Genomic DNA, 9,204 nt, shown 5'->3' with positions numbered 1-9,204 from the left:
TGTTAGACCGAGAATCGTTACCAACAGATCCGTCACCGTTAACGACCTGCCACTTATAAACGAATCGCTCAGGTGAACGTCGCTTTAACATGTGAATGAACGAACGAGCAATGCCACCCCAATGTTGCAATCCCATGTCACGTGCCACTAAACGTGTTATAATTCATTCATCCATACGTTGCATGTGAGAAGAGAAAACAATAATGAAACGAATAACACACACACACAATCACACACAGGTATCACTTCTTGTACAAATGCTCCACTATAATGCCCAAATTACAGGTTACGCCTATAACCTTCGTCATGTCTATCCCGAACGAAAGTTCGATCAACGTACTTAAGAGGACTCCATGCCACGAAAATGAAATGAAATTTTTGAGTTTTAGGTCCTACGATTTTGCCGGTTAGGCTAAAGGAGACGGTGATTATGAGAGAGATGGATGAAATGGTGGAATTAAGAAAGTGGGAGGAAACGGGAGATCCCGAGAAAACCCACGTACACGGTGTTTGTCCACCACAAAGTTCATTTAGTGGGAGCAGGTTTTGAACCCAGGACCCCAAGCACCAGAGGTGAACGCTCTACCACTGAGCCACCGTGGCCCCATCCATGCCACGAAATTAAGGTGGTACCATACATATGTATTGAAATGTGCACTCTGTTCACACAATGCTCTTTAGTGGTAACTCCTTTAGTTTTGAAATTATATTGGAACGACAGAATCTAATCTTGTCTAGGGTCCGATGTGATCAATTTATTGATAACACTATAATAATGTCGTATTTACGATTTTGTTTCGGGAGGGGCTTTGCTAACTTTCGGGGGGGCTTTGCCTGGAAATGTGAAAATTCTGCAAGATATTTCATTTACTTTACTATACTAGTAAGATTTCGGGGGGGGGGCTTAAGCCCGGGAGCCACCCCCTAAATACGCCACTGCACATTATAGACATTTAAAAATTAAAGGATGAAAGGATTAAAAATAAAAATAAAACATACTACTACAGACTACTACCCTTTACAGACTACTACTACTATCACTACTACTACTACTACTACTACTACAACTACTACTACAACAACAACTACTACTAATGCTACAATTACTACTACTACTACTGCTGCTACTACAGGTGTACTACTACTACCACAACTACTAGCAGATAATAATATAATATACTATAATAATAATAATAATAATAATAATAATAATAATAATAATAATAATAATAATGAGAAGAAGAAGAGAAAGAAGAAGAAGTAAAGAAACAATTCAATAATAATTTCATCCATCTAAAACTATGCGAGACTGCGAGCAGTCTCGTAAGTCGCAGTCCGACTATTCGCAAAAGTCAGGCGAAATGATGGCGAAAATCATGATGCCGTCGCTTCGGGGGACGACGTCGTGCCACTGCTGGGCCAAGGCAACCGTCTGTCTCATAGCTGCCGTTCCTGAACAGCGGCAGAGCCGTCACGGTGTTCGCTGCCAAGCCGACAAATAGGCAGCCGCCTTTGAACCAGCACTAGCACATCCTTTTCGCTGCTGTCACCCAATAATCGACGACGGTCGGACAAACTTCGTCGGCAATTGTTCATGGGGAACGTCTCGGTTCCAAAACCTAATAAAGGTTCGGATCTCACTTTCAACTGTAGGTCCCATCTCTCTCGTCCCACTGCGGAAAAGGAACGATAAACACCCTAACAAACCCAATAGTCACACATTTTCTTTTGTTTTTTGATCACATGTATACTTCTTTCATCACGTTCATAGCATTGAAGCTAATTAAAGTTCATATAGGAAGTTCTCCTGATTTCGCCATTACAGCGCCACGTCACACAGCGACAACGATGTTTCGACTAAATCTTATACACAGGGATTTATTTGTAGCCAGGGAAGCCTGGGAATTTCCCCCCTTCTAAGTTTTGACTTCCCTGTCTCTAGATTTAATTCAGTCTTCCCAGCCTGGGAAGATATTTTCCCCCTTTCTTAGGCTATACAATCTGTTTTAAAGTACAATAATTCATTTTTTCAGTATGTTTATTGTCGCGAGCTGTGTTGGTCTTGTTTATACAATTGCTTCCCGAAGAAAAAAATCTTTCAACTGGCATCGCTACTTATCATTCTTAATCTGAGTAGCAGAATAATAATAATAATAATAATAATAAACGTTTTCAGTAATCAGTGAGTAGTCATAGCAGTTCTGAATTGGTATCTTCTTCGTTGACAAGCACGTTAAAAAGAACAAAAGGAAATGGATATTAGACTATATTTTAACAAAAGAAAAGCTCCTGATGATGAAACAAGTAATTCCAGCACATAAAGTAAGAGGCTTTGAAGATAGTGGAACGTCCGAAATCACATTAGAGACATCTCATCAGAAAGATGAAAATGATTCGGGACCTAGTGTTAATAATGGTAAGGTTATTTCTAGCCCCAGTGGCTTCTTTCCTTCTATATGTGAACAAAAACAATTTGCGAGCTGGAAAATTAAACGACCGTGGCTAGGTGCTAAACAAAATACTAATGACATTCGCGTTGTGTGTACTATATGTCCTTCCGTTCATAAACTCGGTATTGATACAGTGCGAGAGTGTTCTCAGGGCTCTTCTGTTTCCTTCCACTTTCTTCATTCCACCATTTCATTCATTTCTCATCATCACCATCTCCTTTAGACTAACCGGCATAATCGTGGGACGTAAAACTTGAAGATTTCATTTCATTTCGGTATTCATACAGAAAAAAAGAATAAATGTACAAAATGTATAGTGCAACGATATTATTGCAAAAGCATCAAAGAAACGTTTTTATAAAATCTTTCACCACGAAAAGTCGATTGTACACAAGAAATGTCCATATGTCAGTATGTGAACAAAGGGATGGGGAAGAAATATAGGTTTCAATGGTAAATGCAGAAGACAGATGGAAAATTGTGAATGAAATTCGTGGTAAAAAGACAGCTACGATATTTAGGATTGCCTACGTTATTAGCCAAAATCGTCTATAGTTTACGGTGCTCCCACATCTTATTAACTTGCAAGAAATAAATTTAATGGACCTCGAACAAGTTCTTTACTTGTATGTTAATTATGCAAATATTATTGACTTTTAGCTACAGAAATTAAGGCAAACTGGCCGAGTACCTTGCGCGTTCCGTTGAACCCTTCCAGCTAATGATGGATGAATCCTCCACTGTGTCATAAATCTGTTCTCATTGTGTATATCCGTACTATAGTTAATCACGTATGTATCAATATAATTGTAGGATTATTTGAGTTACAGGCAATAACAGGCAGAGAGGTTTGTGATTCCGTGATTATGTGAACGTATGAATCTTTCCAAAACGATATTACGGGAAAGGCTTATGGCAGTTTGTCTGTGAGCGCCAGTAACGTGCAAGGCGAAATAAATGATGCTGTCTCTTTACTACAGCGAGAATTAGACACCAATGTACTCGTGTTTTATTCCATGAGTCAAAAGATGTAACTGGTTGTTCACAACGTTTTTAATACGGTTTCAGATATGGTTCATTTTCGAAACTTTGTAGAGCGATTACACGGTATTTACTCAATGTCCCCGTAGAACACGAGAAATTGAATTAATATCAGAAGAACTAGGTATTCTCTTCTATAATACTACTATAGTTTTATATATATATATATATATATATATATATATATATATATACGGTGGTTGGGCTCTTCTTACCGTTCAGTAGAAGCATTGTGAAAGTCCTACCCTGCGTTAGTGGAACAATTTCAAGAAGCTTCTACAAATTTGCAGAGAAGCTTTCAGCAGTGTGCAATATTTTCAGATCTGTACTTAAAACTCACTAAGTGGAATTTTGTTTATGAAATGTCTATGATACGAGATGCACTGGAACCTCTAGATGCCCTTAGCCTGTTTCTACGAGAAAGGCCAACATCCCTTGTACTGTACAGGCAATAAGCAAAATTGAAACAATTGTACGTGTACCGGAAGCGTTGCAAGAAAAGGATGGCATGTTTATGGAAGAATTACAACGTCAGTTTGAAGAAACTGGTCATTTTTGTGGATTCCCACTTGCAAAACCCTTAGACAGTTCTCTTGAGAAGTACCAGCAAATAAGATTGCAATTACGTCAGGGTCTAGCAGATAACATACGGTCTTGCTTTTCTAACGAAACGTTCAGTAGGATCGAGGTTTTGCTACAATCCAAGTGACCAGAAGAATTGTCTGCAAGAGTGTTATACGGCGACAAAGAAGTAATGGAAATTAAATAATAATAATAATAATAATAATAAATTTTTCCTCTGACAATACAGCCAAAATTCTGCAGCATTCCGAGAGAACCTCTTAATATTGGACCAAATCTACAAAATCTTAACATGAAATCATTGTTCTTCTAGTTTCTTCTACATACTGTGGGAGAGGCTTTTCCAGCTTAAACTTACAGCACACTGACGCTAGAAACAGTTTATCTTAAAAACCCTCGAATCTACCAGACATTACGACTTCTTTCAATGCAGAAAAATATGTCATCAGCTGGATAAAAAGTGAACATCATGCTGCTATCGACAAATCAACTGGGAAAAAGACGGTATCCGATTTAAACCAATCTCCTATTGCTTCACTATTCTAAAGTGAGGTACGGTGTGAAAGTACTATTAATTCTACTGATACTAAAACTTATTTATGTTATGAAGAATGACATTTAGTACCATTTTCCCCTTCTATTTAATAAAATTAGATTCAAGTGTATGTGCACCTATCACTGTTCTGCAAAAAGTAAACTCTTAACTTTTGTAGTATTTATTGTTCGGGTGATGAATTTCGTCTTCAAATACCTAATAAGAATGGACTAAAGTATTACTTATAACAAAACTGTTTTACGTAGGAGTGTGACACTTGTTATGACAAGTTATGCAGGTTGCAATGTAACTATAGGGTTTTTGCTGAATGCTGCACACTTGTCCTCAGCAGTAGGACGAAAAGTAGCCAGGCAAGTAACGAATATAATCTCATCTACTTAACCAAATTTTATCTAACGTCCCTACCAATATTTATCATCTTTTTAAATGAGAAAAAAGTATGAACTTGGGGACTGCCTATCAAACTAATACCATAATTTCAAACTAGATAGGTTTAAAAATAACGTTGTTCCAACCTGACTTTATAGTTGTTCTGTTATACGGAACACAATCTTACATAAATATTCCCCCCTTCTACAAAATCCACAAATAAATCACTGCTTATACAGGTTTGTGCGCAGAATCCGACTCTGCAATAAGAAATAAAAGCTTCCATTTCAAATCTTTCAGCTAACCCCACCTAGCGGTAGGGTGCGGTATTGTGTTTGGTACCATTGAATAACTTTGTTGATCCGACGCGTATTTCTCAAAATACTGCACCTTGTACAGACGGTCGGAGCTAATATCAAGCTCATAAACGAAGAGGGGAGCATCTAATTTCGCCGATTACAGCATGATATCACACATCGACGAAAAAGTTTTGATTATACCTTACATTATTTGAGATGCAGTCTCCGAATCTTCAATAAAACATTGGAGTTCCCATTTGAAAAATCAATGTCCCCCCACTCCTTTCCAGAAGGTGGGACGGAGTGTTGCGTTTGATATCATCGGATAGCTTCTTGAAACACATTTAATAAGTTTTTTTTTGTGCTTTTATGATCAGAAGTGTATTTCTTCAGTTACTCTACCGTGGCCAAACTTTTGGTTCACCCGTTATTTCAAACATAAATTAGCTTGACAGTTACAGGCTATTTTTGATAATTTCACATCATTGGAACATTTGCACGTTATAGGGCCAATTCTACACATCTTGATATATTTTAATCGTCAAATAAGATAACACTGGTCGCAGTGGTTATGTGTTATTTTGTGTAAGATGAGATCTACTACCGCGACAAGGTTGGATCATTCCGATAATTTATCTTTATCAGAGAATGGTACAATCGACCCTAATGAATGTCATATTTTAACGATTAGAAAACAGTTATATCAATACATTTTCATCTTAGACACAGAAGTCAAAAAACACCATAGTGCAATAAGCAGATACTTCAATAGCTATACTTTTCTTCAATTTTCCTTTTAAACCGTGGGACGTAAAACTCAAAAATTTCATTTCATTTCATTTTCCTTTTACTTTTAATTGTTTTATTTTTTGTCCTCTACTCGCCGCTTTTGAATTTTCTGGTTTGCAACACTGATACTGCCCGAAGCCCGAATGAAGAAGGTGTGCCTTTCTCTGTGTCTTCTGTCTGTGTGTAGTGTGCTTCTATCCAGTGACGAGAAGGAACAGAGAAGTGAACCAGTGACACTGAACGAGAACAGAGGTCGGAAATACTACCAAGCTCATGAACGAAATGGGAGTATTTAGGGGCCATTTATTTTCCCCGATTACTGCGCTATGCTATGCATCGACGAAAAAGTGTTGATGAAACTTTACATAGTTTGGGCCGTAGAATCCAAATCTGCAATCAAAAATTGGGGTTTCCATTAGAAATTTCAAAATTGACCCCACTCCAGCCCCCAGGGGGTGGGTCTAGAGGGTCAAGTTTGGTTTCATCAGATAGATTTTTTAATATTACTAAACACGTGTTTTTTGATTTTTCGATCCGAAGTTAAGTTCTCGATTTATTCCACCGTGTCCAGACTTTTGATTCACTCTGTAGAAACTTTTTGCTGAGCAAAGTCCAACAGAAAAAAAAATGAAGTCCTTACACCGAATAAATACGGAGTTTGATCAGTTAAAATCCATTTCCATTGGCTTATATTGCTCTTTTGTATTTTTTTCTTTTTGACCCAAGGATTTCGAAGGTGGCTCTACTTTCGAGTTTCGGGCCTGCTTAAAATTCTGGAAACTGTGCCTAAGCAACTTTCCAGTTTTGATCATTTATGTTTCCTCTGTATTTATTCGGTGTAAGGACTTCAAACTTGTTCTGTTGGATTTTGCTTATCAAAAAGTTTCTAAGTGTGCCTTACTGCCCTAAAAATCTGAAATTCAGAGTGGGAGTGGGCGCGGCTGCCCTCCTGCCCCCACTGACGCTCCTGTCTAACGGCTGTCGTATGAAACTATCCCACGCCCTTTCACGTAGTTTTAGTTTCATTTATTTCGTACTCTTGACTGCGAAGATATTACGTTTTGAAATAGCATTCATTTGCTGAGCAAAACTGAACATTATTTAAAATGTACTTGGATCCATTGTGCTCTAAATGTCCCAAATATTGTTTTTCTTCAATACAATTATTGAGTCAAACAACAACCAATACACAGGCTTGCAGAAGATATTCTAAATTTAGCACAACATGAAATGTGCTTGAAACATCACTTTTGGAAAATTTATTATTTTAAAATAATTTTATTAGCATCAGTATTCCAAAATAGCAATCAAATTTCTGGAACTAAAATTTCACCACCTCCAGGTGATCAATTGAGTAAAAATTATGTGCATGTGTGTACAATTCCAATATTAATACGATTGTTTGAGCCAAATACCGTAAAAAATGTCATATTAAATCCAATGGTCATTCGAAGTCATTTTGCAAACGACTGGTGTTACACAAATTATATTAGGTAAAAAAAAGAAAGAAAGAAAGTGCGTTATCAATGACACTCAAAAGTCATTTCCAAAACCGCTGGTGCTACAAAAACGAAATTTGATATATTAAGGTGCATTATCACCAGTGTACTACGAAAATATTTAATCTTTTTTCGAAAATCATCTTGATCAACAAGTGGCCAATAAAAATTCATTAAAAAACTATATAAAAGCAATTTTTAGTCAAACAATTTCATTTCTGTTATCAATGATGCACTAATCAGTATATACAGGATGAATCTGTAATACTGGTTGCAAGTAAAGAGTAAAAAGTCTCACACGATTTTGAAATATGTTTTAAGCTGTTCAAAAGGTTTAAAACATGTTTTTTTTTTTCGTTCGTGTTTTAAAACATGTTTAAAACATTTAGAACATCTTTTTCATGTTTCAAATACATGTTTTGTTCTTTTTTAAAAAATAAAACTGTATATTTTCCAACCCTGCTATGGAGTCATTCATAATGGGACCAGGACAAAATTTTCACCCGGGCAAAGTGACTTTTTGGCGCCACCGTAGTCCTAGCCTATTTTAAAAAAAAAATATTTTATTACAATGATTTTAACATTTTAAACACATTTTTTAAAAAGAAAAGTTAATACTCAAATACATGATATAGGTATACTCAGATCCGTATTTGTATATTGTGCGCCACTGTGCTCTAAATAATTTGCCGCCCTCCGAACAAACTTATGTCTCAAATAAGGAAATAAGCCTGATTTTGCAAACATACCAGCTCTTGTTGAGTAGCAGTTTAGGTATTACAAGTTACAAAAGTTACAACGTAATTTTAAATGGCCTAATTTTCTCAATGATGGTGTTATGTTTATGATATGGTGTTCTGCCCGAAGATATGTGTTTGACCCGACTGCGCAATGTGAACTAATGGTAATTTGTCATTGCCTTTCATGGGATGATAATAACGTGCTAAGGAGGGTACCTTCAGTTTAACTTGGGATCCGAATCACTTGTCCCCCCAACGGGAATTGAACCCAGGAATCCTTGATTATAATGCAACAAGCTTAACCACTCATCTATTGGAGACACATTTCCTCAATACTGTCATGTAATTTATTCATGTAGGTTTTAATTTATTGTCCGGAGAAATGCATTCTATTAATTCTTAATAAACTATTATGTCATTTCTTTATTTCATAATTTCACTTGAATTATGATTGAATTTCTTAAATATTTACTCTTATTATTGTAATAATAAAACATGGAATTAAAAGCTAAGCAGTGTTTTTGACATTTTTTATTTTGAACTTACCACATATCTAAAGATAATAGTGAGTTTAGTTAAAAAGCATTTTATAAAACTTTATATGTAAGAAATATATTAGTTTACATAATGAATGTGGATTCTTTCATATGTTTTTAAGTTACTCGAACGAAAAAGAGAATCCCTTTCCAAAGTATTTACAAATAAACTTTTTCTCCTGTATGCATTTTCGTTTGTCAGGTTTTAGGTTACTTGAATAATTAAAAAACTACCCAAAGTATTTCCAAAAAAAGTTTTTCTCGGTTTTTAGATTACTTGCATACGCACAAGGGAAACTCATTTATCAGCTTACATAATGAACGGTTTTCGTCTAGCTTGACT

The sequence above is a fragment of the Thermobia domestica genome, chromosome 1 (genome assembly GCF_964235325.1).
Source record: "Thermobia domestica chromosome 1, izTheDome1.hap1.1, whole genome shotgun sequence".
Lineage (NCBI taxonomy): Eukaryota > Metazoa > Arthropoda > Insecta > Zygentoma > Lepismatidae > Thermobia > Thermobia domestica.
This window is presented reverse-complemented; position numbering follows the sequence as displayed.